The 16,464-nt window shown below is 43.7% G+C and overlaps 1 long non-coding RNA gene across 1 annotated transcript; it reads right to left on the reverse strand.

Moving 5' to 3' along the window:
* Window positions 1–11,264: 11,264 nt before the first annotated feature.
* On the reverse strand, window positions 11,265–11,654 carry LOC118979995 (uncharacterized). The gene is made up of 2 exons (XR_005065034.1): window positions 11,565–11,654; window positions 11,265–11,317 (listed from the first exon to the last, which is right to left on the reverse strand). It is a non-coding gene; the product is annotated as an uncharacterized LOC118979995 (long non-coding RNA).
* Window positions 11,655–16,464: the final 4,810 nt, after the last annotated feature.

Below are 16,464 nucleotides of genomic sequence, written 5' to 3' on the forward strand. Positions count from 1 at the left end.
CTCGGCATAATCCCCCCAACTGATTTGTGTTGCAGCTGAAATACTTCACTACTCTTTTCAGAAAAAGTGAGCTTTCCCCCTAGTGTCTGAGTGGGGAAGGACAATGCTGCAGCATAAAACCAGGTGCGTGAATCCGGAACTCAACAGCCAGTGACAACCAGGCTAAGCCAGTAATTGGCCAGCCGTGCAATTACTGTGTCTTAATTCAGCACGGTGGAGTTTTATGTGGAAATAAGCATTTCTTTAAATGCACTTACTAATATTTTGGATTTTGTTAGAGAACTTGGAATCTTTACATTTTGTCTCAGAGACTTTCTATATAAACAAAAGAAGTGTAGTTAAGATAATTATCTAGAAATTCAAATTAAATCAGGAAAGTGGCCCAATGGGGCTTTTTTATCTTCACAGGGCAATAACTAAAGCATGTAAAATTTTTGCACAACCCTGTTATAAAAAAAATTACTCTGTACATCCTCAGTGTCTTCCATTTTGAAGCAGAAAATTGATTTAAAATAATCAACTTAAATTTCTTAAAAATCATCTTTTTCGGAACAAAAATGCTAGTAAGAGAGCACTAAAAAGTATTATGTGTTTGTATAAATACAGACCTCTCAAAGTTTTACTTAAAAAAAAACTTTGTACTGTATCATTGTGATTTTATCGGGTTTGCACTATTTTTACAGTGATCTTCATGAACCTGGCACAAGTGCAACTTTTTGTACTTAAAAAGGTGTCTTTTGGCACATCTGGTGAGGTTTTTAATAGAAACTATAAGATCTTATATATCTATCTGCATGAAATATTTAAAAGTACATTCATTTCTAATGCCACTGGGATTTTTAATTTTCCTTTGGAATGTTAAAAAAAGAACAAAAACAAAAAGCTGTGTGTGCAATATCAGCTCTGGTTGCACCAGTGCCCGGGAGAAATATTTAGAAAGAGGTTTCCATGTTAATTATTTAGCATACTGTTTACACTTCTGCACCCACATACCACTCACAGGGTATATATTAAACTACATAAAGAAATGAGATGTTTGTTGTTTTTCTTTATATATTATTGTCTAGAGCAGTATACATTCAATTTTTCTTGCTGCGGTGAGGAAAAACTGCTTATTTGGTGGAAATAAAACATTTTCCTTTATGAAATATATTAAGATGTGAATTATACCAATATCCTAAAATACAAAAAAACTGGCAATTTCTTTAGTTTATAATATAAGGAGTAAGATTGAAAATGATTCTCAATTATTTCAATCTCAGATAAAAGCCACATTTAGAAACTGTTATTGCTTATGAATAAGGACATAAAAGTTATAATGTTATGTTATCAGATGATTGGTGTACTCATCACTCATACCACTGGCCCTCAATACAAAAAAAGACCTACAAATAAACTGACTGTAGATGAATACAAATTTTATAAAATTTTTTCTCATTTTACAAATAAGGAAACTGAGACACAGAGAAGTAATTTTGCCCATGGTCACATGGCTTGTTAACAGTGGAACCAAGAGTTGAACACATAGCTCTACTTTATTTTTTCTCATGACTACATGGTGTGACATAATATATATGTCACACCATAACATATAACTTATTTAACCTGAGCCCTATTCATAGGTAGGTAGGTTTTTCCACGATTTTTTTCCGAAATGCAAACTTATGCTACCATGAATATCTTCATGCTGTCATCTTTGTGCAAATATGTGAATATTTCCTCAAGATAGATTTTAGAAAGTGGAATTCCTGGATCAAAAAATACATGCATTTTCAGTTTTTTGAAAAATTGTCAAGTTATTCATCAACTAGTTTACCAATTTACATTTCTACCAGTAGTATAAGAGAGAATCGACATTTTAAGAACCTTTCCCACAAGATAATACAGGGGGAAAGCAACCAGGATGCACCCGTGGCCTTAGTGCTAACCCTGGAGAAGTTCTTAGTCCAGCAGAGAGATGGGCGAGGGGTAAGAGCAAAAGGAGTTGAGCGCATCTGTGACCCACCTGAGCATGCTGTAGGGGCACAGACTGGAGCGCCGCTGGAAGAGAGCTGAGAAGACACAGAAGACTAGGAAAGAAAGAGGAACCAAGTAAGAAAGTATTACCCAGCAGATGAATTTGGGGGTGATGAAGGTTCAGGAACAAGAAAATGTAGGCAGGAGAAACCTGGAGGACTGAGCAAAGTGAAAACTAACCTTGCTGCTGGGACCACTCCTGTTGATGAAAATACGGTCAGATGAGGAGAAAAGGAAAGCACTTACTAGTTAAGTAAGTTTACAGAAGAGATGAGTCTTCCGTCCTCAGTGCACATCCACTTCCCCGCCAAGATCCAGCTGCTGAGTGTGATCTACAGGCGAAGGCTTCCTTGGACTCCGATGAGCAAGGCGGCTGTGTCCTTGGGCACCTGGGGCCGGTCTCGGCGGCTGCTCTTCTTCATACGCTTCGTACTCTAGTCCCCACATTGTTGGCCCAGCTCCTTGAGCACAAGGGCTGTTTCGTGTTCGCAGTCTTCTCCCACTCACCTCATTGGAGCAGAGCATCGGGTAAATATCAGAGGGGTAGGTGGGTGCAGGGGTGAGAAGAGATGAATAAATCAATTTTCCTTAAGTAAAAACTCATTATTTTCCCTGGCTGGTGTAAGCTCAGTGGATTGAGCATGGTCCTGTGAAGCAAAGGGTCGCTGGTTTGATTCCCAGTCAGGGCACATGCCTGGGTCGCAGGCCAGTTCCCAGCAGGGGACACATGAGAGGCAACCACACATGGATGGTTCTCTCCCACTCTTTCTTCTTCCCTTCCCCTCTCTCAAAAAATAAATAAATACAATATTTAAAAACAAAACTCATTATTTTGTACAATTCCTTCCTCTTGTATCTTCAGCTGCCGCACACAAAGCATCTCCCACTGCTGGCTGCGAGTCTGCTGGTTCTGGGTCCAGCGGGCACCCGGGCCAGCCCGGCCTGTGTGCATACCTTCCCAGGCTTCGCCTTCAGGGATGTCAAGCTTGAAATTGGGGCGGGAGTATTTACACTGCAACAACTGGCGAATACAACGGATCAAGCGTCCAGCCAGTGGTTAAACCGTATCAGCACCCCACCGACCAGCCACACTCCCATGGCTGTGCCTCCTGAAAAAAGGAAGCCATTGAGGCAAGTCCCCATTGACCTACCCAACACTGTCTGGGGATCTTTTCCAGGTGGAAGTCCTGCCCAGGTAGTCTTCTGACCATCATCTCTCTATGGGATCGAATGCTTTCAACAGAGAACCCTCTCTGGGCTGGCCAGAAGCTGGGTCCACAGGGAAGGAGGGCCACACACAGGCCCGTGAGCAGGTGGCAGCCTGAGCGCAGCCCTACTGTGTGGCGGGAGACTGCACAGTCAACGCCTGGGCTGAGCCACCACGGCTGTTTGTTTGACCTGTACATTTACATTTTACATTATCTTACAAATGTTTATTGATTACAGTCTACTTAAAGTGTTTTCATTGACAATTCATGGCTTTACAAGCTGAAAGAATAGAAGAAAGTCCCAGCTTCATTCCTGCTCGCACTATTAGTAATAGACTTGGCCAAGGAGAATATAAACTAATACACAAATTATGACTTCAGGGTTATTACTGGACTTGGGGTATTTGGTAACTCTTACTTTTCAGTCAAAACCTTAGTTTTCAGTGTCCTTTGGGTTCCTTCCAACAGCCTACTCGCTCATCACTCTCTGCATCACCTTGGACAACGTCTTGCCTCCCATGGCCCCAGTCTGCATCTCCAGTTCAGAGCACAGTGCAGCACATAAGGCCCACACGGTCAATTGCTTGCTCCACGTTTGTACCTTCAGTCCTGTCTGTCTAAAACCTTCTCTTCTTCCTGCATTTCCAATCTCAGCAAATGACACCATCCTTTCCTATACTGCCTACCTGTAACCAACAACTAAGTCTATTTTGTTTCCTAAAGATGTCTTTAGTCTTCCTGCTTTCTCCATTCCCAGGATTACTGCCTCAATTCATACCACCACCATCTCGCCTAGACGGCTATCTCAGAATGCTAACTGATTTTCCCGCCTTCATTTTTCCACTTTATAGTTAGAAAAATATTTCTTAAACATAACTCAGATCTTCTTGGCCTGAATTTTTTCAGTGGCTCTCGATGCCCTTATTACTCCTTAATATATCTTACAAGGCCCTTTATGAACTAATAAGTCCATTAGATAGGGCCTCATAAGACATCAGGACAAACCATCGCCAGTGAATGTCTAGGGAGCTGGGTACGTTTCATTCCAGACATAGGTAAGTCTGTGCTTTCTGCCAGCTTTCCCAAGTTCCAAAGCATTTTGAATTTTCAGACTTCTAGAGCAAGCTTAAAATAGAAATTGCAATGGCTGAGCAGAACTCACTTGTACAGAAACATTATCCCCTCCTCCCTCCACTCAACACACTGAATAAATTGAATATTGCAATTCATTTATGACTTGGAGATTTGGCCCTAATCATTACTTTTCTATATATTTTTAGCACAAAAGATCTCAGTGGCCATATTTGGTAATTCAGTAGGCACTTGAAAAGAGCTTTCCCCAGGCTTGGCTCAGAATATTTTGGGGGCCCTTAAGAGTAATTTTAGCTGCTATTTTTATCTCTGGAATCTGAGGAGTAAGCAAGATCAAGCGAAACAATGGCCCTGAGCCAATCAGCAAAACTGTAGCAGTGTTGAGCCTGACTTCTCCCTTTAGTTACAGGAAAACCTCCAGACAATGTGCAAACTAATGTTCAGATAAGAGTGTCTCTTTATGTCAGACTTGGATATAAGACTCCAGTTAATAAATGTACAATTTATATGAGTCATAAGCACATTTCTTTAAACTCCAAGACTCTCACCTATAAAAATAGGGTAATTGTTATGACTGAGTATGTTATTGCATATCTTAGCTAGCACCTTACAATCATAGCAAACTTTCAATAAACACTACTCATTATTACTAAATACAAACATTCACACATAAGAGAGGATGTTCTTCACTATCTGCAGAAAGCTCAAACATTAACAGTCGTAAGAGATCAGATTATTTTGTACTTCCAGCCAAGATGGAGGTGTGGGTAGATACACTTTGCCTCCTCACACAACCAAAAGAATGACAACAACAAATTGGAAAACAAAAAATAACAAGAACTTCCAGAAAATTGAACTGTGTAGAAGTCTGACAACCAAGGAATTAAAGAAAAAACATTCATCCAGACCAGTAGGAGGGGCAGAGATGGGCAGCCAGAGTATAGAGGACTCACAGCAAGGCAGCGGCTGGAGGACCGGGACAGGCAATACAGCAGCTCATGGACCAGCAAAGGTGGTGGCTGGTGGAGTGGGAAGTCCCACATCTGCATGTAGAGAAACCAGGAGGAACAACAGGGGAGAGAGACAGACCATGCAACCAGAGTTCCAGCATGGAGAAATAAAGCCTCAAAGCCTCTGACTGAAAACACCTGTGGGGGGTTGGGGTGGCAGGAGAAACTCTCAGCCTCAAGGAGAGTTCATTGGAGAGACCCACAGGGTCCTAGAATGTACATGAATCCGCTCACCTGGGAATCAGCACCAGAAGGGCCCACTTTGCTTGTGGGAAGTGGGGAAAGTGAGTGAAACCCGGCAGAGAGCTGAGCAAGTAGCACTGTTCCCTCTCTGACCCCTCCCCCACACATAGCGCCACAGCTCTGAGATGGGGGTTGCCTAAGAAAATACTTAAGGCTCCGCCCCTTACTATGCAACAGGTGCGCCTAGGTGAAAAAATATGGCCCAAATGAAAGAACAGATCAAAGCTCCAGAAAAAATACAACTTAGCAATGAAGAGATAGCCAGCCTAGCAGATGCAGAGTCCAAAAACTAGTAATCAGGATGCTCACAGAAATGACTGAGTATGATCACAAAATAAAGGAAGAAGTGAAGGCTATAAAAAGTGAAATAAAGAAAAATGTACAGGGCCCTGGCTGGTGTGGCTCAGTGGATTGAGCATGGGCCTGCGAACCGCACGATAGCAGTTCGATTCCCAGTTAGGGCACATGCCTGGGTTTCGGGCCAGTTCCCAGCGGGGGACTCATGAGAGGCAACCATACATTGATGTTTCTCTCCTTCTCTCCTTCCTTTCCTCTCTAATGATAAATAAATAAAATCTTTAAAAAAAAAAGAAAAATGTACAGGAAACCAACAGTGACAGCAAGGAAACCAGGACACAAATCAATGGTTTGGAGAAGGAAGAAATAAACATTCAACCAGAAAAAAATGAAGAAACAAGAGGTCAAAAAAATGAGGAGAGGCTTAGGAACCTCCGGGACAACTTTAAATATTCCAACATCTGAATCATAGGGGTGCCAGGAGAAGAGGAAGATCAAGAAATTGAAAACTTATGTGAACAAATAATGAAGAAGAACGTCCCCAATCTGGCAAAGGAAATAGATTTCCAGGAAGTCCAGGAAGCTCAGAACATCCCAAAGAAGTCTGACCCAAGGAAGCACACACCAAGGCACATCACAATTACATTAGCCAAGAATAAAGAGGAGAGAATCTTAAAAGCAGCAAGAGAAAAGGAGACCATCGCCTACAAAGGAGTTCCCATCAGACTGTCAGCTGATTTCTCAAAAGAAAGCTTGCAGGCCAGAAAGGGCTGGAAAGAAGTGTTCAAAGTCATGAAAGGCAGGACCTACATCCAAGATTGCTCTATCCAGCACAGCTATCATTTAGAATGGAGGGGCAGATAAAGTGCCTCCCAGATAAGGTCAAGTTAAAGAAGTTCATTATCACCAAGCCCTTATTATATGAAATGTAAGGGGACTTACCTAAGAAAAATAATAGGTGGGAGGGGGATTATAGGGTAGAGAGGAATAAAGGGGAGAAAAAATGGGATAACTGTAATAGCATAATTAATAAAATATATTTTAAGAGATCTGATTATGTTATTGCTGCCAATTCCCAATTCCTCATGATTAAATCTCAGTGAAGTCTCTTACATATTTGAACTGTTGGTGCTTCATGAATCAAAGTGACCACAAAAATAGGGAACGAAGGCCCTAAGCAGTTGAAGAGAAGCTTCTGCTCTCTAGGCAGCTGTCACCACACTCTTGTGATCTGCTGCTGCTTCTTCGCTTTAGTGAAGTTAGATGTGGAATCACCCTCACCAACACAATTCTGCTTTGCTTTGGAAATTCACAAAACAAAGTCAATTTTGAAAACACTTTTCTAAGCCTGGCTGGTGTAGCTCAGTGGATTGAGCATGGGCTGTGAGCCAAAGGGTCACCGGTTTGATTCCCAGTCAGGGCACATGCCTGGGTTGCAGGCTAGGTCCCCAGTATGGGGCGTATGAGAGGCAACCACACATTGATGTTTCTCTCCCTTCCTTTCTCCTTCTCTTCCTCCCTCTCTAAAAACGAATAAATAAAATCTAAAAAAATACTTTTCTAAGTTATACTCCATTGTATAGACCAAGATATTACGCTATGTTTATAGAATCACAAACAGTATCTTGCTTTGATTCCTAAGTGAAGTTCCAGACTAATCTGTTGGCTTATGTTATGTAATGTTGTTGTTACTACTCACCAAAGAGGTGTTACTGAGAGAAATATAATTGCACACTAGTACTCTCACATAAAATATTCAGTACATGCCAGGGCACATGGGTACATTCTCTGTGCAGGTAGGTCATGTAAGCCAGTGAAGACTATTAATATGTAGTACTTAAAAGGATATTACTCATATCTTCCAAACATCTTATCTTTTTAATCTATGACAACATGCTAAAACCTGTTATAAATTTGAGCCATGTTTATTTTTCAAGTCTTCAGTTACACGGTTCCGTCGGGTTTCCCTCTCGTATTTCCTTTTCTCTCAAGTACTTTTCTCCACCAGCAGAGTGAAACTTTCTCGATTCAGGTGTTTACAGATATGAATGTGGTGTAATGAGCTATGGAGTCTTTACTTCTGGCTTCTGGTGCATTTCCAAACTGGTTCTCCCACACTTTCCTTCATGGTCAGTTTTGCTGTCGATATTTTTATCAGACACTAAGATATAGCAGGTGCTGGCCACACACAGGCCTCTCCAGCCATTTTTCCTATCTCCCAGTGCGAACACCACTTCTCCAGTGCGCCATGGGTCCATCTGTGATGGAGACACTGACCCAGGTGCGTGACAGACTTCCTCCCGAACCTGTTCTGCAAAAGCCTCAGGCTGACGAAGCAGACATCATTTCTGCCATGCAGAAAGACTTAGACACAAAAGACCTGAACATCAATACCTGTTTTAAATTGCAGGTGCTCCCCTGATGCCATTTCCAAGGGCCAGGGGTTCCTGCTTCCTGTCTGCCAGACGAGTAAAACACGCTGCAGCTGACTCAGCTGTTTGCCGGATAAGCCCCTTCCTGGACCAGTGGCTGTTGGAAATGTTCACGCCAGGAGAAGTGGCTCTCGTGAACCCTAACACTGTACCCATGTCTCCCTCGCCATCCATCCTGTTTGCCTGAAGATTCACTGCTCCTTCAGTTCTGGGCAGGGATTTGCTCCTACAGAACCGTGTTCATCAGTGTGGTCCAATCTTCAGAGTTGGCCTAGAGATTGGATAATGATTTTCTGCAGTAGACGTGGCACATATGATCTTAGCAAGACTGCAATGAAACTTGCTGTGAGGCGCGGTCTGCTGCCAACTTTTAAACTTAAATGCAGGGCAAAAAATATCACATTTACCTTAATACAGCCACAGATGAATAAATACTGAAAGAAGTATAGGTGCGTGTATATACAAACAGCTAGTATTGAAGTAGTTTAGGACGTGTCACCCCCAACACATGCCATTTGACACACTTATCTCCTTTATTTTGAGGCGAGGAACTTGCAAAACAACAAATGCAGGAGAGACTTTCTCTGAACTCCCGGTTCTCCCAGACAGCTTCTGAGAGGAGGAGTGCTGTGGTCGCAAAGCCACTCCTGGGAGTTTCATCAGCCAGGCAACACCAGCGACGCCTGTCGCAGCAGAGACTAGAATCAGCATCACGCCAGACACACTGTCAGAAATCAGCGTTCACCCACCCACTGGCTCTTCCGCGGCCCCACTCATCTCTCCTGAAAGCACCCACTGTCCCCAGTCTGCCTGCGTCCCCACCCCCTCCAGCTAGTCAGATGGTACGGAAGTACTGAATCTCATTGATGGGAGAGGCTATTTTTTTCTGCAATGCTGCTATGCAGGTAATAGTAAAACGTAAGGAATGCTCGTGCCCTGTGTTCCTCTTCAATCTGCCTGTCATTAGCTTACCGTAAGATATAGCTCCTGAACCTGGGGGAACAGTGGGGAATGTTCCTTTCCTTACAGGGCACACACAGCTGTCTCCAAGCCGGGAGCGCACAGAAGTAACAACGCCCATTAGTGACCAGAGCTTTGCTGCCTGTGAGGGAGGAGGCTGGGCTCCCTGAAGAAATGGCCGATCCCAGGGCTGTGTGGGAGGTGTTCAAGATAGCAGGGGGATCTCACAGTTCCAGAGAGTCAGAAAGTGCCAAATCTCTCTCTCTCTTACACACGCGCGCGCACACACACACACACACGATGTAAAGGCTCCTGAAAGAGCTGCCAATAACCCAAACTGGAGCAATTAGAGCAATGCATTATATAAAACAGTAGATGATTGTAACTCAAAGTAAAAATGAATATCCATGATTTCAGCCTGATAGTATAAATAAAGGATTCCATGAATAAATTTATGGGGAGAATAGACAAATCCCCCCTACAGAAGAATTCCAGATCATTTATATAGACACGGTCCCCTCCAGAAGGTGGAGCACAGCACCGCCCCCTGCAGGAGGTATAGTGGGGGCAGGACAGTAACCTCACAGGGAAAAGCCCCACAAACACAACATCCGCAGTGATCGCTCCTGTCCACCCACGCACCCTCCACAGGACAGGGTGAGAGTGTTGCCCCACATCTGGGGTCTTCCTCTCCAGAAACCCTAACTCTAGACTCATTGTAGGGAAAACCTCTGAAAAAACTGAACTACACTTTCTTTTTTTTAAAGATTTTATGTTTTATTTATTTATCTTTAGAGGGGAAGGGAAGGAGAGAAGGAGAGAAATATCAATGTATGGTTGCCTCTCATGTGTCCCCTGCTGGGAACTGGGAACTGGCCTGCAACCCAGGCATGTGCCCTGACTGGGAATCGAACCGTGATCGTGTGGTTCGCAGGCCCATGCTCAATCCACTGAGCTACACCAGCCAGGGCTAAAAGTATATTTTTAAAAATAATCTAACGATTTCTGCCTGAATCCTTAGTCATGTCAGTAACTATTATCTCCTTTACTGTAAATGTAGTGATATGTGTTATTGTACAACTTGAGTTTCTAATGGCTTCTTCTTTTTTAAACTCTTCTTTTCTTTTTAAAGATTTTGTTTTTATGTACTTTTGGAGAGAAGAGAAGGGAGGGAGAAGGAGAGGGTGAGAACCATCAGGTGTGGTTGCCTCTCATGTGTCCCCTTCTTGGGACCTGGCCCACAACCCAGAAATGTGCCCTGACTGGGAATCCAACCAGCAATCCTTTGGTTCAAAGGGCGGTTCTCAATCCACTGAGCCACTCCAGCCAGGTCTAACCTCCTTTTTATACATTGTTTAATAGCGGCCATATAAAATACACATTAACTCACTCTTCTCGGAAAAATTATGGATCTGTAACTTTCCATGTGAGCATTTGATTAATGTTTAATACTTTTCCAGGGCAGGGAGAAAGAATAAGAATCTAAATGTCTAAAATACAAAGCAGTTAGCTCACACCCAAGGGATCCTATGGGTTTGATTTGTCTCCTGTGCTTCTGGAGGTTCCTGCTGGGTGTGGAGTGTGTCTGCAGAGCTCCCCGGCGGGCGGTGCTGGCTCAGAGGTCCTGAGATACCCGACTACCACCAGGGCCTCCTGGACAGTCCAGTCTGCCCATCAGGGAGTCCCAAGGCTGGAAACACAGTTAAAGTCTTTCCCGGGCAGCTTCCCGGGTTGCAATCAATATGTAGCAGTGGGTCCTGAGCCTGGTGAGCTCCCATGCATGCATGCCCAGCCACCGGCATCCATAGACTCCATGTCACCAACAGGCCTCTCAAGGGACACAACAGTGTCCCCTGGTTACTCTGGAATGGGAGGCTTCATGAGGGTTGATGACTGCTTCTGACCACAGCGCATGCTTTCTTCACACGAGCAGATTTGGTTGGTGAGAATTTGAAAACATTTCTGTCTCAATATCTCCAGTGTATTCTCTCTCTCCCCTTTTTTTCTGAGGGTTGGCTACTCCAACTATCCAGTAATGACCATGAAGGGTATCTGGACACTGAACAGGTGACAGTCAAAAAGAATGGCACTTGCCATCCACCCCTGACCCCTGCCCTCTGGCAGTCAGGCTGTTTCTCAGTTTTCCCTTTGTAAGCATCAGTTACAGGCAAACCATTATCAGGTAAGATTTAAAAAACATCTTGACTTTGATTAAATTTTAAACATAAATGAATTTGGTTATATTTATATATTTAAATTAATATATTTACTGGGAATATTTATTATATTTACTTATTTGTACATACATTTTCCAGGAGATATAGTAAGCTGTTAACAGTGATGATCTCTGAGTGGTGGGCATAATTTCACTTACCGTATTTTTCGGACCATAAGACGCACCTAGGTTTTAGAGGAGGAAAATAGAAAAAAAAATTGAGGCAAAAAATGTGTTAAAATATTTAATAACATAAATAACATAATATTTCACCAATGTAAATATGAACAGAACTCAGTAGCAGCATTAACAACCATTATTCCTTCCAGAAGGAGGGGGTACATCTTATAGTCCAAAAATGGGGTAATTGTTTTTGCTTAATTTATTTCCTACAGTACAGTACCTATACATGAATAATAAAATGTTATCCTTTTTAATCTATGTGAATGTATGCACCTTCCACCTGATCTCTGCCTTGCAGAAAAGTTATTTTTTAAAGGGTAATCTATTTAATTAAGAAAAAAGAAAGCACGGGCACAGGTGACAGGACGGTGATTATCAGAGGGGAAGTGTGGTGAGAGAAGCAGAAAAAGGTGAGGGGGGATCAGTGGGGCTGGAAGGAGGCTTGACCTGGGGTAGTGAACACACCATACGAAATATAGGTGATATACTGTAGAATTGGACACCTGAAGCCTACATATGATTAACCAGTGCCACCCCAAAAAGAAAGAGCCCTGGCTGGTGTAGCTCAGTGGATTGAGCACAGGCTGCAATCCAAAGTGTTGCCAGTTTGATTCCCAGTGAGGGCACATGCCTGGGTTGCGGGTCAGGTCCTCAGTAGGGGGCATGTGAGAGGCAACCACACATCAGAGAAACTGAGAAACTGATGAGGCAACCACACATCAGAGAAACTGATGTTTCTCTCCCTCTTTTTGCCCTTGCCTTCCCCTCTCTCTAAAAGTAAATAAATAAATACTTTAGAAAAAAGAAAAGGTAATTTATTTAATTGAAGAGAAAAGGTGCTGCAAAAATGCAAACTAGGGATGTTAACAAACTGAGTTTCTATTAATAATCAAAATGCTTCTCGAAGTTTTCCATGAGGTGTTGGCCTTCAAGACGGAAATTTCCGAACAGCTTTCATTGGCTGATATAAAAACTGCATGAGTGGTCGGCCGGAGCGCCCAGCGGGGCTTGGCCACAGGTGGGTGGCAGGAAGGACGACCTTCCGAAGCCCTCGGGCGGCTGCGGCCGCGCCCCACGTGGCCCCTGGGAAAGGTGCCTCCGGTGGGACAGACCAGCGCTCCGATCAACACTATTTGAACCGAGGTCATAGTATCACTGGCTATGACTTTGAACCTAACTTTTACAGTTGTGTGTTCAACTGTTTGCCGACCTGGGATCCCCTAAGAAAAGCTTAAATTCTGGAATCCCTGCAAACATGCTTCAGAAAGTTCCCCTCCTCGCTGCTCCCCCTCCGCCACAACAGAGAGCCCGGGAGGGGCCCAGTCCCCCAACCCCAGGCCGGGCCGAACCTCCCACCGCTTCTGACCCAGCCCCGCGTTTCCTGCCAGTCGGCGGTAATTCCTGTTGTACTCTAATCACGTTAACTGTAGACCCACAATTCTTATTCCTTAAACATTAATCCCACCCTCTCTGATAACTCAAAGTGCTTTGCCAACCTGCTCAGTTAGGCTTCGCCCTGTTCGGCCAGCCTGGAATTCCGTGTCACTGCACAAAGGACCTAACTGGGCCGCTCATCTGGCCCCCAAACCCGGCGCGGTTTCCTTGTTTTCCTCCAAGGACACTTGTGCAGAGGTTCAAACACAGCAAAGTAGAAAAGCACATTTAAATACAGATTTTTAGGAGTTTTTATTATTCGTTTTCCATATTTTCTCAAGGCAATGATCAAAGTAAAAATTTCTCACCTGTGTGTTCAGCAGACCTTTTCAAGGGCGGCAGTTTGTGACTTCACGTGCCATGTGCTTTTCGGTTCGTTTCGCAGGTCAGCCTTTTCTGGTTGGACCTTAGGGTCAGGAGTATTGCTCAGATTGGTGACAGAACTTGCCCACCTGACTCTGGCCTCTTCTTCCAGACCTGGAATTAAGGCTTCTGGCCACCTGGTCGTTGCATGGCTCCCTCTGCCTTCACAGCAGCTGACATAAAGTTAACAGCTGACTACGATCTAAAGAAAAGTAGCCACCAGTACAAAGGATCTTTGAGGAGGAGTTAATGATGGCGATTCAGTCTCAAAAAAACCCAGAGACCGAAAGAAATAATAAAAGACCGTGACCTCGTGTATGCATTCACCATAAATTGATACTTCCTAAAGATGAATCTAAAATTAAAATAATAATTCATGGAAGAAAGAAAAAATCAGTTAAATGAGCATAGTCCTAATCTGTGAAGACTGAAATCTAACATGTTTTACATGTGACAAAGCTTAGGACTTTTTACACATGAAATAATCTAAAATTAAATTTCTAACCCCAATAATTGTCTTTTAGAAATCTGGTCACCTGCATTTTTTGCTGCAACAGAGGACCGTTTTAATAAGGGGGATGAAGAGGATGCTGCTGCTGGAAAGAACTGGGAATCAAGGAAAATCCACGGAAAAACTAGTGAGTCGGTGGCAGAAAGAGGGCGCCAGACAACTTTAAATGACCACAAACAAGCACTGGTAAAGAATGCAATCCCATTCAAAAGAAAAAAGGCCCATTAAATCTACTCTATATTTTTGCTCGAAGGTGGAAGCTTCCTAAGTGCTTCCGGCTACCCTCTGGCACGTAATCCTGACAACTAGCTGGGGCCTCACTTTAAAGTAGATAGATGATAGATGGTAAGAAAGAAAGAGAGAGAGAGAGAGAGAGAATAAAAAGAGACAAAAAGAGCACCTGGCTCCTGGAGGGAAGGAGGGGGTTCGCACACCTTCCACTGGCTCCGCCCCTGCGCCCGCGGCGGTTGCTGCCTCCGGACCCTCCCGGCTTCAGTCCTTCTCCGTGTCACTGTGTCAGGCGGCTTCGGCTTCTGCCCCACCCTCAGCCCCTGGGGACTGGGGCTGGCGGCGGAAGGGTTTCCTCCAGGCCCCTTGCAGTGGCCCGGGCCCCTGCTAGTCGTCCCCGCCTGTGGCTGCAGAGCCAGGCCTGTGCCCTGTCCCTCCCCCAGCTGCTGGCGGCTTTGCTTTGCGTGACAAGAGTGTAGTAGGTGCCAGATTTTCACGTCCGTGTGCTACCGAGGGGCGTGCTCTCGGATCTGCCCCCCTGCACCGCGTCTTTCTTGGGAGCCTCGGGGAGAGGCAGTGGAGAAGAAGGGTGCGTGAATGAGGCTCTGCAGTTGCCCGGGATTCCGCCAGCCTTCCCAGTTACATCTTTAGCTGTTTGTTTAACTCTGCTCTTATGGCGGCCACCTCTTCCTTCGGCGCTCTGCCGAAGGTTAGAGAGAGCCTCGGTGCCGTTTCTCCTTGGGAGGACTTGTTTCCCTGCAGAGTTCATCTGTCTACCTTGCCACCTCAGTCCTGTGCTGGGTTCGGCACGGGCTGGGATTCCTCAGATGGCCCTGTTCTTCACTGTCCCGGTGGGAGAGTGTGTGAGTGGTGAGGGACTTGCAGGGAGATACATGAAACAAGACTGGCAAAGGATGATAACTGTTAAATGGTGATGGGCAATGGGGTGTCATATTTTTATTTTGCTAATCCTGGATATGTTTGAAAATTTCCATAATAAAAAATGTTTCAACAGTTCCCTGAAGGTTGAAACACTGGAGAGATTAGGCTTTGTGTTCTAGAAAGCACTTTATAATTAATTTTTATTTTAAAATAGAATAGTGTCTGGTAAACTGTATTTATGAAGTAGAGGTTTCCATTTCTAAAAGCAGAAGAATGTAAGAAGCAGTGATGAGGAACTCGGCCTGATAATTAACTTATAAGCCGTATCACATTTCTATCCCGTAACCTCTGCATTTAGCGATCTTCTCGTTTGCCAAGGCTGTTAACTTTATTCATTGAACAGAAGGTAATTTTTTTGTAGAATGAGCTTTGAGTATTTTATTGCCAGCTACTGCAGACACTTGTGTAGATAATAGTCCTGGTTGAAAGGACCCTGGGGAAGAAGCCTTATGAAATACCCCAGCCCTTGATTAAAAAAAAAGATTCTCCTAGTTCTTCAATCTCTCTCACTGGCTTTTCTTTGAATAACTGCAGTGTCCTTCAGTTGCTGGTCAGTTCTCAGCAGTGTGGTCCCCTGTGAAGAGCACAGTGTGCGCCCAGCACAATGGCTGGTCCTGTCCCCTTCACACCACACAGCACCTGTCGTTTGCACACGTTCTCTTGTTGGCCTCATCTGCTGCTTGCCCTGCCTCTCAATTCCACTGTCTCTAGGTCTAACCCTTGTCCAGGTCTAGGGCCAATTTCCAATATATTACTGGACTTCTTCATATTAACCTCACTTGCACCTCAAACGACATGTCTAACACAGAAAACATACTATTTATGCCATTCCAGCTGCTTCTTCATATCATGCCAGAAATCACATGCTAAAATATTACCACAGAAAATAATACAGCATATTTCAAGTCACTCTAAATATTGAAAAAATTCTAAACACCTCAAAATCTATAAGGTTGTATTTTTCATGATGTGACATTCTCTTATTTATGTCATTGTCCATGTTTAAAGAAAAAATAAAACCTATCACTTTTTGGCAAAACAGCTGAAAAAGTCATCACAAAATATAAGAAATACCCATTCACCATGGTAATAAGCTGCCATAAGCTGAATGCATGAAAATGTAATTCCTGAAAAGGATAAGCTCCCCAGAATTTGGCAGAGGAGATGAAAGTCACTCTCTGAGTTAATTTTTACAGTGTTAGAGTGTTACCCCAAATTCCATCAGAAAGACTGCTCCATAATTTTATCAAAAGACTAAAAAGATAAGTTTTGCTATTTCTTACTACCGTCTACAATGGTGTCATGCTGTGTAACAGAAGACCGCAGACCG

The sequence above is a fragment of the Sturnira hondurensis genome, unplaced genomic scaffold (assembly GCF_014824575.4).
Source record: "Sturnira hondurensis isolate 20B ecotype Veracruz unplaced genomic scaffold, ASM1482457v3 Scaffold0022766, whole genome shotgun sequence".
NCBI classification, from domain to species: domain Eukaryota; kingdom Metazoa; phylum Chordata; class Mammalia; order Chiroptera; family Phyllostomidae; genus Sturnira; species Sturnira hondurensis.